This window comes from Chanodichthys erythropterus, chromosome 20, assembly GCF_024489055.1.
Source record: "Chanodichthys erythropterus isolate Z2021 chromosome 20, ASM2448905v1, whole genome shotgun sequence".
Taxonomy (NCBI): domain Eukaryota; kingdom Metazoa; phylum Chordata; class Actinopteri; order Cypriniformes; family Xenocyprididae; genus Chanodichthys; species Chanodichthys erythropterus.
In genome coordinates this window covers 24,943,402-24,960,754 of record NC_090240.1, presented here as the reverse complement: position 1 = coordinate 24,960,754, position 17,353 = coordinate 24,943,402, and the positions used below count along the sequence as shown (strand labels likewise).

The 17,353-nt window shown below is 36.9% G+C and overlaps 1 protein-coding gene across 4 annotated transcripts in view; it reads left to right on the top strand.

Annotated features, from left to right (window-relative positions):
• The window catches only part of rerea (arginine-glutamic acid dipeptide (RE) repeats a), a 167,621-nt gene that overhangs the window by 15,457 nt on the left and 134,811 nt on the right, over nt 1–17,353 (top strand). For 2 of the 4 annotated variants that reach the window (XM_067372434.1, XM_067372439.1), the window contains exons 2-3: nt 14,118–14,188; nt 15,480–15,594. The exons of 1 other annotated variant lie outside the window; for it this stretch is intronic. The gene's annotated coding sequence lies outside the window, so the exon portion shown is untranslated. The remainder of the gene's footprint in view (nt 1–14,117; nt 14,189–15,479; nt 15,595–17,353) is intronic. One more of the 4 variants, XM_067372437.1, reaches the window with a different exon arrangement.

Here is a 17,353-nt window from a genome sequence, read left to right as displayed (position 1 = left end):
TCACACATTACGCTGACAGTGTGCATTTTTAGCTTTATTTTTCACAACAAACTCTTAAGGGCCCTCTTATCATGTTTACACACCTCCCTTTTGCTTATTGCAGTTATTACAGTATTCCTCTTTACTTGGAGAGCAGCTCTCCTCCTCCATTCATCCTCCAATTTGAAGAACGATGTGCGTGTTCCCTTGCGCTTTTTAAACAGTCCTGTCACATGTTGTCATCAAGGGGAACGTCACGGTACAAACGGCTGCGGGTGAGCGCAGATGAGCGATGGCTCGTGCTCTCACTTGCACTTTCTTGTAATTATTGGAATTGATGTTTTTGCCGAGACGCTCCACATCTGTACGATCTGCAATAAAGAAGGAGGGAGCGCTGAAGCTGCTAGACTGATAATAAAAGGCAATCAACCTTCCACTTCCCGCCTTTCTCACGCAAAACGAAGCAGCAAAAATCCTAATTAACCGATCGGACGAAAACACCCGGCGTGTTTTCAGCTACAGCTTCTCGTTCTCTAATGAAGACACCTAAGCACAGACTGCTACTGCAGCTTCTCTACCATCGACCTCCGAATTGTTTCCCATATCTGATTACCACCGTTTTTATGCATATTTATATGCAAGTGATGCCTCAATGCTGATTGGTCAGTCAGTACAGCATTCCATCCATACGTGTTATTGTAACCTCTATGAAGCTATATACTTTTCACCTAGGAACTCTCTAAATAACTGCACAGCACCATAGGATCATGTTCTGTTGTTGTTTTCAGGAACTTTATATTCTTGTTTAAATGTCTTCAACTTTTTCTTTGAAAGAGAGACTGAACATGTTACATATTTTAAAAAACTGAGGGTTGCACTTAAAGGTTGATTTACATTACAAAACCATTCAAGTAATCATTTATATGTAGTAGCTTAGGATAATGTGAACTTATTATATTTCATTTTAACACATTTTTATTTTTTATAATTTCCTTGTTAAAGACCCCTGTTCTAGCACTCTGTTCACACTGCAGCTGAATGTGACATGAATCGGCTTTTACTGCAGTTCTTGCATGTGTAATACATTGAAAACACCATCACCTAGCATAAGTAAATGGAGGGAATTGTTGCAATCCTGATGAAGTGTGAAATTACTGGACAGAAATGAAAGATGCAATGTAATATATGATGTAATAACCACATGATTTCCGACGTGACCACATTGTAAAAAATCGGATACATATACAATTTCTGTCCAAATATTAAGGCTGTCACTAACGATTATTTTGGTAATCGGGTAATTGGTCGATTTATTTATTTTTTTTTTTTGTGGTAATAAAAATAGACAAATAAGCAAACAATAGGCTTTAAATGACTTAAAATATATAATAACAATGAGGCAATAATTATTTGGTTCAAATAAAGTATCAAAAGCAAGTAATCATAAGGTTTTATAGAACAACACTGTTAAAATATATAATTTACATATTTATAATGTATTAGGGCTGTCAAACGATTAATCGCGATATAAAATAAAAGTTTGAGTTTGCCTAATATATGTGTGAGTACTGTGTATAATTATTATGTATATATAAATACACACAAATTTTTGTATATATTTCAGAGAAATTTGTTATGTACAAAATATTTTTATTTATATATAATAAAAATTATATAAAAATATAAATAAATACATATACTTGTAAGTATTTCTCAAATATATACATGAATGTGTCTGTCTGTATTTTTTATATTTATATATATATATACTCACACATATATTAGGCAAGCTAAAACTTTTATTTTGTTTGCGATTAATCGTGATTAATCATTTGACAGCCCTATAATGTATATGTAATATATAATTGCCATTAGAGGTGTAACAGTTCTCTGTAAAAAAAAAAAAAAAATCAAACAGTGCCGTTCTCCACCCACTGTTTGGCATTCACTCAAATGTGCTGCGTAACCAATGAGGTTCAGCACATTTGAGCTTCTGGAATAGGTTTGTTCTCGTATGTCATTCCGGTTTGGTTGAGCATATGTTTGTTCACTGATCAATATTTATATCCGAGTAAAAGCCTAAATTAAATCTGTTCATCATAAAAAGTGATCAAGTCTCTTCAGAAAATTTGGACTAAACCGCTAGATTCATTTATGAACTTTTTGAACCTTCAAAGATCAAGTTAGAAAGGCAGTTTATGGAGGGACATTTTAATCACGATTCAAACAAAGATGCCCCACACATGTAGCATGAGCAGTTGTTTTTGATTTGAATTGTATAATTTCAAGATTTAAAGCAAAAACGGAGTGGTCTGACTTCAGATTTGTGAAATTATGCTACATAAAACACACCGTCACAAAACAAAAACAGCAGACGGACTGAATAAAAACGAAAATTCACTCTTTGACAGTAGGTGGCGTGTATAGAACGGCAACCGGTGCGTCTCTAGTGTACAAACCGAGTAAACTCTGTACATTGTGCATATCAACACATTTGTTGACTTTATTCATCACATAGCAAAACCTCCCGAACCTTACTGCTTAAATAGAGTGTATATGTTGCTTTCTCTCTCTGACTGTGTGTCTTTGAAGATGTGTTTGAGAAGGTTACAGTGATTGCGAAAGAGAGCCGCTCTGCCTCCTGAAGGTGTCTCGGGGGTCCGTCGCAGTAAATCAGCGAGCTGAAGCCGGCCTCCCTGATGGTTATCAGTGCTTATGTAAAGTGCTCTGTTCCCTCGCTCTTCTAGAGAGGGAGGCAGGCGCGATTGATCTCGCCATTGATTTCCCACATCGCTGCCTATTTCTGATGACACTGGAATTGTCTCTCCTTTTTGTCATCGCAAGTGTTCTTTGAATCCAACCTTGTCTGTTAGCGAAGGCGGAATCGTCTCGTAATTGAAGCGGCTCCGTAACCTTTTTTTTTTCCCCTCTCAGTGGCGAGATTAATTATTGTCTAGTCACGGGCAATCATTTCTCACTTCTAAAGCAAATTACACAGGGGTCGTACGTTTCCGCTTCGCCACTGAGTGGCATTTATTTCCGAGGGGCTGTTGTTCTTGTGTTTTGGAGTAGGGCTTTAGACCGTGTGTTTCCAGACTGCCTCTTCTCTTGGTATTTACCTGTAATCCTGTTTTTATCTGCCTGTGGAGGAGGAGATGAGCCCAGCACCTCCCCACTACCAGCATTGCTCTTTGTTTTGTGAAACACTGCAGTAGCTCTAGGGGACAGACTGGAGAGCAGAAGAGGGGCTCTGCCACTTACTTTCCCCTGAGAACGTTCGCTACTGCCAACCCCGCGACTGCTGCCGAGTCGCCCACTGTCACCTGACCTGGGTGTAACCCACAGAGAGACCACATGCTCCTCTGAGCAGAATGCTAATTAGCGGGGAATTAAATTTCTCTCAGTCTCATTCATCTACACTGAGCAGCAGGAGGCCTGTGTATTCTCCAGCACAATCAGTTTATTGCTTAAAAAAAAAAAAAAGGAAAAGAAATCCCTCGGTAATTCTTTATAGTACTGCTAATCTGCTGTTGTGCTTTATGCCTGTTTTGGTTTGAGAAATACATTGGCCAAATTTTTATATATATATATATGTATATGTGTGTGTGTGTGTGTGTATAGTGATTTTATTTAGGAATGCACGATATACTGGCCACCATATTGGTATCGGCCGTTATATGTTCATTTTTAATGTCATCGTTATCGGCCCGATAAGAATTTGGCCGATATATTAAAGCCGATATATAATGGATTTTTTCCATCAGCTGAGACACTTCAGATGCACACTGTCCGCCAGGTTGACGGCTTATTAGGGGTGAAAAGACACAAGATTGAGTTCACAAGAACGAGACGAGACAAGATTTTTACACAGTATTTTTAAGAAATCTTCAATGAAGAAATACATGACTAAAAATAGTCTGCAGGTGCATTTGAAATGATTTCACTAATCATCTTGTAATGAATGTCATTTCAGTTCTACTTTCTGATTATGAATTATCATCTGCAGTAAAAGACAACAATACTGATGCACTGTAAAAGGTTTTTGTCACAAACTCAACTGACTGGCTTCTCTCCTGTATGATTTCATATTAGTATCTTCAGACCTTACTGTATATGATTTATGAGCTTCTACAACTTTTGACCTCCTAACTTCCACAAATTGATCATAGAAATAAAAATAGAATATAAAAATGGTAACACTTTACAATAAGGCTCATTTGTTAACATGTGTATTAACTAACATGAACTAACAATGAGCAATGAGCAATACATTTGTTAATGTCAGTTAATAAAAAGTCATTCATTGTTTGTTCATGTTAGTTCACAGTGTTAACTGTTAACAAATACATCTTTTGATTTTAAGAATGTATTACTAAATGTTAAAATGAAATTAACATTAAGATTAATAAATGCTTTAGAAGTATTGTTCTTTCTTAGTTTATAACTAAAGTAGTTAACTAATGTTAAAGTTAACCTTGTTTTAAAGTGTTACCATAAAAATGAATAACAGTTTTATCTTATTAAGTGCAAACAATAAGTGATGTGCATTCATAATCAAAGTCCTCTCTCAATATTCAAAGTACAACAAGAGACCATTTTTTTTTTTCTTCAAGCCTGATACAGAGCTAAGATATGGTTACAAATACACAGCCCAGGCTGAGATAGCTCACATTATTGTAAGATATTTGCATGCATCAGGAAGCCACTTTCAAAATGCGGGGTAAAATGCGCGTTTGAATGCACTCTTGTGTTTACTTTCGCTTTCGCAGTCGCGTGTACTCTGTGAATAGGGAGCAGCGGTGACCGTTATCCAGCTGAATTAAATGGTTTTTATTTCTATTAAAAGCAAAACACACTCTGTCTGACAATATATCTCACAAGACAGCTTTTCGTCACATTTTAATCTCGCGGAACTAAAATTTTCTCATTTTAGTCACACCCCTACCGCTTATGGTTTTGAATTGCTTGAATTATGATTGGAATCACTTCAAAAAGGAAAATACAGTGCAAGTCTGTTATATAGGCTACATAATATTATAATAAGAACATTATAATTGTATGCTCGGGACATAGCTTTTATATAGTGCTGGGCGATATATCGAATGCTTTTGTCACGCGCAATTTGTCAGTAAAGCCGGTTCCCTGATTGGCGCTAAATCGCCATCACCTGCTTTCAAATGGAGCGGCATTTAATAGACAGAGCCGTAGTTCACTGACAAACCACGCAATATCGCGTTCATTATCGAAGGCGATACATCTGCGATATGAACGTGATATTGCGTGGCTTATCAGTGATCTATGGCTCTGTCTATTAAATGCCGCTCCATTTGAAAGCAGGTGATGGCGTTTTAGCGGTAATCAGGGAACCGGCTTTACTGACGAAATGCACTTGACAAAAGCATTCGATATATCGCCCAGCCCTACTTTTATATCGTTTATCGGCTTTCCAATATAAAGAATTACCGCTAATAAAATTAATTTTATTCATTCTTTTTTTTAATATGACTGTGTGTGTGTTTGTGTGTATATGTGTATATATGTATATATTAGATGCTGAAAATATAAATAAATATATATTCTATTTTAATAAATTTTAAATGTAATTTTAAATCGTAATATTTCACAATATTACTGTTTTACTGTGTTTTTTTTTTTTTTCAAAAATGCCTTGCCAATAAAAGGTCAAACTATGACATTTTGAAGAGACGTATTGACATTGACACATTGTACTTAATGTGTTTTTTCTTTTTTATTATGATTTTAGGATAGTTTGAAGTTGTATGAATATTTAAACCAATTGATACAAAATATAGCATTTATTTTTTTATATCTTCACCACCCATCTTAGAAGAACCAACATATGTGATATTATTAGATGCGCATCCATTGTGTTTGTCCATGGTCTCATCTCTCACCTCTGTGTCAACTATCAGTACACAAAGCGGGCTTTCTGTCAGCAATTATCATGTACGAGCTCATTGCAGACATGAATTAATAAAAGGGAGGTGAGGCGCCATTGCCTCGTTTGCCTCACGTAGAGACAGGCTTGTCTTAGGCAACCGGAGCAGCACGTCGTAATAAAAGCCAAATAATGCTCCTGACAGCAGCAGTTTAAATTTCACTCCTCACCCAGGCAGTTTTTTTTCACATTGTAGCCATCAGTCACTCCACAGTGTGCCCTAGAGTAAAAGAGAGAGATAGAGAGAGAGAGAGAGAGATAGTTGTGGAACAGCATTATTCCTTCAGTGCCTCACCAAGGCTCAGTGTCGCAGTCTGCTCTGCTAATCAACGCCATGCGCTGTGAATTACAGAGTAAACAATACACAATGCTTCCTCTCACTCGTGCATACAGTCTCTCTCTTTCTCTCGTCCTCCTCCCAAGAGCATTTTGTCTTGCCTCTGCAGCCGTGGAAACAACAACAAAAAACGGGGGAAAATAAATGGCAGATTTCTTTCATTGTCCCTTCTAACCTACCTTCTTGAGCTTGTGCCAGAAGAGAGCTTGTCTGCCTTGTAAATGGCAGCATGGTGATAAGAATGATGAAAGGGGGCAGTGAGTGTGACCTTTCCTCTGATAGAAAGATGGTCAGAATTGGGAAATGGAGAGCAGGAGAGAGGGAAAGAATATGGATATGTTTGGGAAAACATACTGCCATACTCCTCTTACTACAGAATATAATACGTATATTGTGCAGAGTATGCACATTTTCTCTGTGTATAGTGTGTGTGTGTGTGTATTTATTTGCTGAGAAAAGCCCCCAAATAAAGATAATTCAAAGATTTTAACTTGTATTGTGAGAGAAGTGTAAATCATTTTGTAATAGATATTACAAAAGTGGTTTTAGTGATTTATATCATTTTTATTTTTTGACTATTTCATCAAACAGCACGTGGTAGATTTAGGGGCCATTTACAATTAATCACACTAAATCACTCTGCTTAATTGCCAACCCTAAAAATAGCCATTTTTATTTCCGACATGAGGAACGCCACTTGATAAATTAAATGCGCAGAGTGATAAAGTCAAGTGACAACAATGTATCTGCTGTTTGACATGCTTATAAAACAAGGACTACAGTTTTACTTGCCATCTTTAAAGGGTTAGTTCACACAAAAATTCTGTCATTAATTACTCACTCTCATGTGGTTCTACACCCATAAGACCTTCGTTCATCTTCGGAACACAAATTAAGATATTTTTGATGAAATCCAAGAGGTTTCTGATCCTCCATAGAAAGCAACGTCATAACCAATTTCAAGGCCCAGAAAAGTAGTAAAGACATCGTTAAAATAGTTCATGTGACTGCAGTGGTTCAACCTTAATGTTATTACTGAAAGTATTCTCGTCACTTCATAACATTAAGGTTGAACCACTGCAGTCACATGGACTATTTTAACGATGTCTTTACTACCTTTCTGGACCTTGAATGTGGTAATTGTTGCTTTTTCTATGGATGAACTAACCCTTTTGAAATCCACTTTTTTGAATATACCTAGTATTTAGTAAGCAAGTGAGAAGCTTGTGTTCGATTCCTGAAAAGTCACTGAAAAGTGGAAAAACGTTGTTGTGGTTGGAAACGGCGGGCGTCCCGTTAATTTTATCAGACTGTTGAAATGAGAAACAATAACAGGGTAACAGTTGGCCTTTGAGATTATAATCTCAGGCTGCAGAGAAATGAGAGCGGCGGAGGGGACGAGCCATGAGAGCAGAGTGTTTTATATTCTCTCCCAGGCTGTGATGGTGATGCTCACAGTGCTGGCTGTTTTGTGTTGGTGTGAGGCGAGCTCTGCAGCACCACCTGATTTGACTTGGTAATGCGGCATTGATGAGTCTGGGGGGAAATCGGCCAAAGGAGCACAAATGCGCTGCAAAACTGCAATGGTAAATATGCTGTCAGTTCTCTCTCATCTGCTGATAAAAAGAGAGAATGGAGTGAGAGGAAAAAGAGGAGAGGGCAAGGAGAGCGATATAGCTGTCAAGTGCACATGCCCGTCGCCGCCCGCCTCTCCTGACGGACGTGAATACACCGGCTAAAAGGTGTTGATTGGCACCGATGTCAACGCTAAACTCGTAATGCGTTTCTGCAATGCTAGATCTCTCCTTGAGAAATGATTAGTCCACATCAGAGAAAGGAAACACTTTCACTCTTTAAAACATCGTGGTGAGAGAATATTGAATATGTTCTGGAGGGATGAAAGCTGAGAGTGGAAATAAGGCCAAGCTATTAATTCCTCTGATGGTTTTTAAGAGCACAGTTTTATTGGTGCTGTGGCCTTTCTTTGCACTCAATCTCACAAGCACAGTAGTTTCCTGAGGATGCTGGACGGTGAGGGTACTGGCCTTGACTAAAGGTAATTAACTTAAAGATTAGGTATAGTCTATTCGCAACACTTAGTGTATGGGTCAATGACAAATAAGAGTGTCCACGATAAAAAAAGGAAAAATCTTTTAAAATTCTAATTTAAAACACGTGTCAAGGTTTTGGAAAGGTACTCTTTGTATTTATGTTGGTTTCATATGGTTTTTAAAAACATTTATTCTATTTAATCACTATATGTTTACACACTATTGTTCAAAAGTTTGGGGTCAAAAAGGTTTTTGTTAATGTTTTTGAAAGAAGCCTCTTATGCTCACTAATGCTGCATTTAATACAGTAAAACTAGTAATATGATGAAATTTCATTACAATTTAAAATAACTCTTTTGTATTTCATTATATTTTAAATGAAATTTATTCCTGTGATGGCTAATACAGTGTCCTAACCAGACGCGATGCACAATAAAAGGTATGTATTATAATATTATAATAATAAAAAAAAAAAAAAAAAAAAAAAAATATATATATATATATATATATATATATATATATATATATATATATATATATATATAACAGTGGCATGAAAAAGTATGTGAACCACTTGCAGAAAATGTGAATAATTTTAATAAAATAAGTGAGATCATACAAAATGCATGTTTTTTATTTAGTATTGTCCTGAGTAAGTTATTTTACATAAAAGATGTTTGCGTTTAGTTCACGAGACAAAACAATAGCTGAATTTATTAAAATAACCCCATTCAAAAGTTTGTGAACCATTGATTCTCAATACTGTGTGTGGTTACCTGGTGATCCACGACTGTTTTTATGTTTTGTGATGGTGGTTCATGAGTCTCTTGTTTGTCCTGAGCAGTTAAACTGAGCTCTGTTCTTCAGAAAAATCCTCCAGGTCCTGCAGATTCTTCAGTTTTCAAGGATTTTTTGCATATTTGAACCCTTTCCAGCAGTGACTGTATGATTTTGAGATCCGTCTTTTCACACTGAGGACAGCTGAGGGACTCAAACTCAACTATTAAAAAAGGTTCAAACATTCACTGATGCTCCAGAAGGAAACAAGACGCATTAAGAGCTGGGGGGTGAAAACTTTTGAATTTAAATATCAAGGTAAATTGTACCGGGAAACATGCAAGTATCTTCTGTTGGTTCCGAAGGGCAGTACTAAATGAAAAACAACGATATTTAAATATAATAAGAAAAATTGTGACATCTTCATCCTGTTCAAAAGTTTTCACCCCTCGGCTCTTAATGCATTGTTTCCTTCTGGAGCATTTTTTTTTTTTTTTGTTCCTACATATTTCCACATCTTTGCTTGATTATCTTCATGTCATTGACCCTTATAACGGATGTACAACACAACCTTCCACTTCCAGATTTTGTACCATAGCAGTGGATGTGAACGCAGTTAATATTAATGCACTGTGAACTGAAGAATGCTGGCATAGCTTTATCCCTGTGACTAGGTAGAAGAGGAGCAATAAAGCCTTGTCTGTGTAAGGATCAATAGAGGATATGACAGTCCTAATGTGATGTCTGAGCCGGAGAAAAGGATAAAGATAGAGGATTTAGGTGGACGCAAACACAGTAGCAGCAGCACCACGCCATTACCACCCAACAGCTGCAGTGCTGTTTATTTAGTTGTTTGATAATGATGCTTGACCTTTCTATTCAAGTCTGCCTCTGAGCATTCACACACCCCTCTGCAGCGAATCTGTATTCGTGCCTGTGGTTCGAGGCCAAAAAAAGCGGTTTGTTTGTGTGTATGTGTGTCCTCAACGTTCCTGGCTGTTAGTGTTGATGAGCGCCTCGCTTCTCTCAGGCCGGTCCCTTCATGCTTTTCCAGTCCCAGGAGTGGATTGTTTCAAATTAGTATGCATTAGGTGGTTAGTGCGGAGCGTTTCATTATGCAAGATTGCACTAAACTGTCTATGTTATGATTAGCCAGTTTCCCCTAAATCAAAGTCAGGCACATGCTACTGCCTTAATCTCTTCATTTTCTCACAGGGAGCTGGCGCTGCGGAGAGAATGAACGCGCGAGGGAGGGAGGGGCCGAACGAGAGGATGGAGGAAATCAGGGGAAAAAATGGTGTCTGAAGGAGAGATAGTAAATCATCTGGCATTAGATGAGCTTGGGTAGTCTGTGCAGTTAGTGTTTCACACTGAGAGATCTGGGGTGTCCTGGTGTTTAATAAAAAATGGGAAGGGAAAGAAATATGTGATGTTTTGTTCCATTTAAGTGAGGCAAATGTTGCACCTGTGTGTCCCTGCGTTTGCACCAAACTGCTTTCATCCGTGAGACGGTTTATTTTTTATTCCATTGGCCGGTGCTGCAGTGCAGCCTCACCTAGAGCTGTGTATTATATCAAACCATGAATCATTTACACCACACGTGCCGTCTGCATTTTTAATGAGAGATTATTGCATTTCATAAACAGAGCTTTAAAAAATTCAAATCGTATTGATCCGCACTGAGAAGCACCAAGCTCGATTGTATCTTAGCCATTTCGCCCTTCCCACTCCCCGCTGTTTCTCTCTGAGGTTGATTGACACTCCATTTTTTTTTTCTCTCTCTCTCTCTAGCTTCTTCTCATTTAATCAATTAATTCGGTCTATCACGGCTTCATTTTGCGTTCGGTAGCTGTGTTGGCAGGCTCCATCATCAGCCACCTACGTGTAATGAGAGGACATTTTAACAATTAGCGCAGGTGAGAGACAGGGCTCTGTTTAAAATGGTGGCGGCAGCGGCGACGTGCCTCTTGTGCGGAGGTGTTGTGTTTCTGCGAGGTGTTTGGACAGGCACTGGGGTTAATGTGCTGGAAAAGAGTGATTTAGGTCAATGGTGGTGTCTACATCTGTCATTGAGATGGAGAATAAGGAGGGAGGAAGGGGAAAAGAAAAGCTAGTGTGAAAGAATATGATAAGCTGATGCTCACGGCAAGCTGCAACGCTAACAAATAAGCAGTTTCACCTCTTTATAGGGGTGCAGACTGTTAAAACCTGAGCAAATACAGAATGTACATCTCTCTCCTGTCTCGTCTCAGGAGTACGCTCCAGTTTCTGTGTAAATATCACACTCGCTGATGAGGAAAAAGTACTTGGCTCTGCACAAGGGGATTAGAGCAGCTATTTTATCATTTATTAATGCATGTCTGTGTCTGCCACTGACTCGTGCTGTTTAACTTTCAAATAGCATCTCGCTGATTCAGGAACCGTGGTATGATTTGATGTTATTGTGAGTAATTTTATCTACATGTAAAGTAGACGTACATTCTGTGTCAATTTTTTTTGTGCCAATTTGTGCATCATTAATCATATTTAAAGAGATAGACCACCCTCATTTTGTCCAAACCTGTAATATTTTCTTTGTTCTATGGAACACGGAAGAAGATATTTTAAAGAATGTTGGTAACCAAAACTTTTGGTTACCATTGATTTTTTTTTATTTATTTATTTTTTTATTGTATGTACAAGAAAACCAAAAACAAAACACATTTCTCAAAAATATCTAAAGAATATTCAATACAAGTTAGGCTCAACTGACAGCATTTATGACATAATGTTAATTACAAAAACAAATTGACATGCAAAAGAGCAAAAATCTATTACACTGAAGCACTTACAGTGGAAGTGAATGGGGGCTGTAATGGATTATACATACTAAAGTACTGTTTCAATAGTTTAGCCACAGTATATAAACAATATTTGTGAAAAAAATCGCTTTACAACATTTTCGGTGTAGTTATATCTAGTTTTACTTTGTTGCCATGACAACCTAACACATAAACAAAACAACTGAACAGAACAATTAGTGCTTTTGTAAAATTATAAACTTAAAGGGTTAATTCACCCAAAAATGAAAATTCTGTCATTACTCGCTCTCATGTTGTTCTACACCCGTAAGACCTTCGTTCATCTTCAGAACACAAATTAAGATATTTTTGATGAAATTGCATGGCTCAGTGAGGCCTGCATTGACAACAACATAATTAACACTTTCAATGCCCAGAAAGATACTAAAGACGTATTTAAAACAGTTAATGTGACTACAGTGGTTCAACCTTAATGTTATGAAGCGTGTGCCAAAAAAAAATAAATATAACAACTTTATTCAACAATATCTAGTGATGGGCGATTTCAAAACACTGCTTCATGAAGCTTCGAAGCTTTACAAATCTTTTGTTTCGAGTCAGTGGTTCGGAGCATGTATTAAACTGCCAAAGTCATGTGAGCCATTGAAATTTTGAAACGTTTTGAAACACTTATGACGAAACAAAAGATTCATAAAGCTTCGAAGCTTCATGAAGCAGTGTTTTGAAATCGCCCATCACCAGATATTGTTGAATAAAGTTGTTATTTTGTTTTTTTGGCACACAAAAACTATTCTTGTCGCTTCATAACATTAAGGTTGAACCACTGTAGTCACATGAACTGTTTTAAATGCGTCTTTAGTAGCTTTCTGGGCATTTGAAAATGTAAATTAATTTGTTGTCAATTCGGGCCTCATTGAGTCATCAGATTTCATCAAAAATATCTTAATTTGTGATCTGAAGATGAACGAATGTCTTACACATGTGGAACGAGGGTGAGTAATTAATTAATTTTTGGGTGAACTAAGCCTTTAAGTCCTCTAAAAATTGGCCCCATTCACTTCCATTGTAAGTGCCCCACTGTAAACTTTTTTTTTTAAACTTTTTTTACTGTAAACTGTAAACTTAAATTAAAACCAGAATAAGTTTGAGGTTGTAAATGTAGGAGAATGCATGAACTCTCTCTCTCTCTCTCTCTCTCTCTCTCTCTCTCTCTCTCTCTCCCTTTCTCTCTCTCTTTTTTTTTTTTTTTTTTTTTTTTTTTTATGAATAGCGTTAGGCCAGTCATTTAACATGACCCCTCATTTGAAACAATTTTCAGTAGCTTGGCATTTAAACAATTACTTAGAAGTATAATAGATGCATTTTGGCTTGATTTGCATGGAAAAAATGAAGCATGCAACAAACACGCTTCCCACTCAACCAAATTATTGTGTATAATAATTATCCTGTGTGATCTCGAGTTCATAAGCTGTTGTTGCAATGCTAATAGAAGGCTTTTTGCAGTTTGCTTTTGTTTTTTGCTTTTTCCACAATAGTGTCAGCAGCCTTAACTGCGACCTCTTCCACTCTGGTATTTCGCAGGCTGTCCCTTCAGAGCGGCCCGTTTCTGACCGTGCCAGCAGTGATTAATGGGGGCACGGGCTACGCAGTATAAAACTGGATTTACATGGAAGCTTATGGCACACAAGTGGATTAGCTGGCTTTAGAGGTGAACGGACGTAATTGATTCTGATGTGTTTTTTTGCCAAACAGCAGTGGAAAAAAACAGTTTGACCAGGTGCAGTGACCCCTTCCGCCTTTTTTCACTGTGGCTGCCCACGTCATGTGGTCATGAATGCAGCACAGCCCCGAGGGGCAGTGGTCGTCCTGTCTAACCTCTGCGTTTGAATTACATTTGTGTGTGTGTTTGTTCAGGGTGGGTGGTGAGATGGTCGCATACACGATTATGACTGAACCGGACTCTGCTAGTGACAGCTGTGTGGGCTCCGAACAAATAGCTGCCTTCTTTTCTGAGCATGAGCCCTGCCCCCTTCCTTTACAGACAGTGTCACATCTGTAGCACTGGGGGGTGGCAGGGCCTTTCAGCTGTCACAATGCCGTTCAGCCGAGGATCCTCTTGGGGCTCGGAGATTAATGCATTTATTTATCTCTTTATCTTAATCAGTGATATTAAGAGGGGAAGGTAATTAATTGGCTCTGACTCTATTGGACAGGAGTCGTGGTGAGGTGTCTGCAGGCGGCCCGGTGACACGACGTTCTGGGCGGGGCAAACCACAGTATCCATGTAAGTAATAGGCTCTCATGTCTTCTAGTAGGTGCAGTGATTCTGTTTCCTGTAGGGATGGGAATTGTGCGGAATTTAGTGATTCTGGTTCTGATTCCATTAATGATTTTAGTGTTTTTGAGGAAGATTTTTACAGATAAAGCAAATCAGAAGAATATTTACTATAATTCCTGCAGCATATAGGCACCTTAAATTCAATAATAATAATTATAATGAGTTATTTAATAATTGAATTAAATAAAATAATTTGTCCTAATTAAATAAAGTATTATGCGTATTCTATGCCTATCCCTAAACATAACCCTTACAGAAAACATGCATTTTTACATTTTCAATGAAAGTGTAAGTGTGTAGATTTTCTTATTATTATTATTATTATTATTATTATTATTATTTTTAAACAACCATGTAGAAAAAGACAACATGGCCATATTCCAGGATGACAATGTCAAGATCATCACTCAAATTGTGAAAGAATGTTTGGGAGGGAGCAAGAAGAATAATTTTTAACGCATGAATTGACACCTCAGAGTTCAGACCTTAAATTCACTGAAAGTCTTTGGGATGTGCTGGAGAAGACTTTACAGAGTGCTCACCTCTTGCATTGTCAATACAAGATCTTGATCAAAAATTGATGCATCTCTTCATGTAAATAAATGTTGTGATGTTATTTCCATCAATAGGTGCATCAGTTGTAATTGTAAGCAGTGTATTTCATTTATATAGATTTAAATTGGTGACAGTTTATTCATTCTTGACTACCAGTCAGTAACTACTCTGTCTCATGAGTTTTAAAGACATAAAACATAGTAACAATTCTCTAAATGAACGACAGTTAGTGATTCAGATTAAGTCCGTAACCATTCTGTTAGTGTTTTTAATCTACTAAGAAAGAACTTGACTCGAGTCATTTGTTTAGAAATCAGACTGTGTTTGTCACCTTGGATATTTTGTTTAGATTCAGCAACAATGCAGTTGTTGTAGATGCTGTTGGAGTATTTTAGTCATTAAAATCATTCGGTTCCTATATTTTTTTTTTATTTAACTTTATTTCTAAACTTGCACAAGCAGCATAATATTTAATGTCTGGAGGCATTGACTCCCTTCAATATGTCCATTCCACTGTTTCCTCTCCATTTTTCTCCCTGTCAGTTTATTACAGCCAAGTAGTTGCCTGTGCTGTTTGTTTGATTCCTACAGCAGGCAGGACTGTCAGCGCTGATGAAACGGTCTCCTCTAGTTTGCTGCTCAGCATCTGTGTTTACTCGTCTGTCATACTGTGCACTGCTAGGGAAGAGAGAGCGACAAGAGGGGGCGAGAGACAAGAGTTTGAGCAGAGGGCAGGACATCTCCATCTCTCCCGGATTCTTATCAACAGAGACGTGGATGACTCATATGAAGTGCAAGTATGTGTGTGTGATAACCCTGCCTCAGCCCAATGTAGTCAAAATTCTCAACATAACCTGACATCAGAGTGAAGTACTCATCACACTTGGATCATGTAATTATCCTTGCCTCATCTTCTGAATGTATTTATCCAGACATGTTGTGGTGTTAGCAGAAGGTAGCTGTGATGATTTCTTGCTTTTTATGATGAGCTAGTATCAATGGGTGTCAATAGTTGACTAGTGTTGCAGTGAAATGAGTGAACCTGAAGCCAGCCTAATCATTAGAGATGCACAAATTATCAGTTCCATTTATATATATATATTTTTTTCTGTTTTGTGTAACCAGTTAGGGTTGCCGAATTTGGGGAAAAAACCTAATTGCGATTTTTATGATAAAAATTGATTGTGGTTTAAAATACAAATTTGCAAGTTTTTTGTTTTGTTGTTTGTTTGGCTTAAACGTCTGCACTGAAAAAAAAAAACGTAAAATTAAACGTAAAGTAAAATTTACTTAATTCCATGTGGAATTTACTTTAAAAATATGCGTGCAAAAACTTGCAAAAGAAAAATTAAGTAAACTCTACTTAACTAAGTTAAGTAAAATTAACAAAGAAAATAAGTCCTTTTAACTTGGCCAGTAAAATGTTGAGTAATTTCTACTTAGTTGAAGTTCCTTTTGCAATACATTTTACTTAATATAACTGAATTAAACTATGTTTTTAAAGTGAATGCTTTACTTGGATTCATCCAAGTAAATAATACAATATATATTGTGTAGACACCATATCGACACATTAGAAGTAACATGCTACCTGAACACAAAGACCTCAATGCTTTGTACACAGTACACAATGACGGTAACATTCGATGGATTGTTTCTGAGTGTGAATGTGCCATTTTGAGTAGAAAATGAACTCCAAATGTCACAAAATGGCAAGTTACTAAATGTAACCACAAAAGCAATGATAAAACAGTATAAATACAGCTGGAAAACAGCGAAAAGTCAACCTCATTAATTATTCAAGGCCCAGTGCATGATGGGAACACCAGTATCAGAAAAGTTGAGTAGTTTTACTTAATTTTATAATGTTGATTTTTACGCTTTAATTTCTACAGGGTTTAATTGAGTATTAATGTAGAATTTACTTAGTTTTTTAAATTCTTGCCTGAACTTTTTCATGTAAAAATGGTTTCTTCTGTAGTATTTACTTGAAAATCATTTTTATCAGTGTGTGATTTATATATCGGTATAACTATGTTATTATTTATTTTTACTAAATAAAACATATGAAACAAAAGAAATATTACTATTGCAATTTGTAATATTGTAATTTCACTGTAAATAAATAAGAAATATAAGAAACCTTAACACTTTTAAAATTACAGTACTGATATTTTTACATTACATTTACATTAAGCCAGGTGCACACTTAACGATTTATAATGGTCTTTTTTTTTACGACTGTTGCTTGTCAGACTGTACAAATATAATCCCCGCTGTAAGCCAATCTTTAGCGTTAATTTTGATCATGGCTTTTCTTGAAAAGAAAACTGAAAAAAAAAAAAAAAACAAGTCTAACAATGTAGTGGTCACAATACTGGAATTTATAACTTTGAAACGATACCTTAAAATTTCCGATACCACGGGGGGAAAACGGCATATACTGTCAAATAAATATTTATAATATTTCTTTTTTTGTCCATCCATCCATCCATCCATCCATCCATCCATCCATCCATCCATCCATCCATCCATCCATCCATCCATCCATCCATC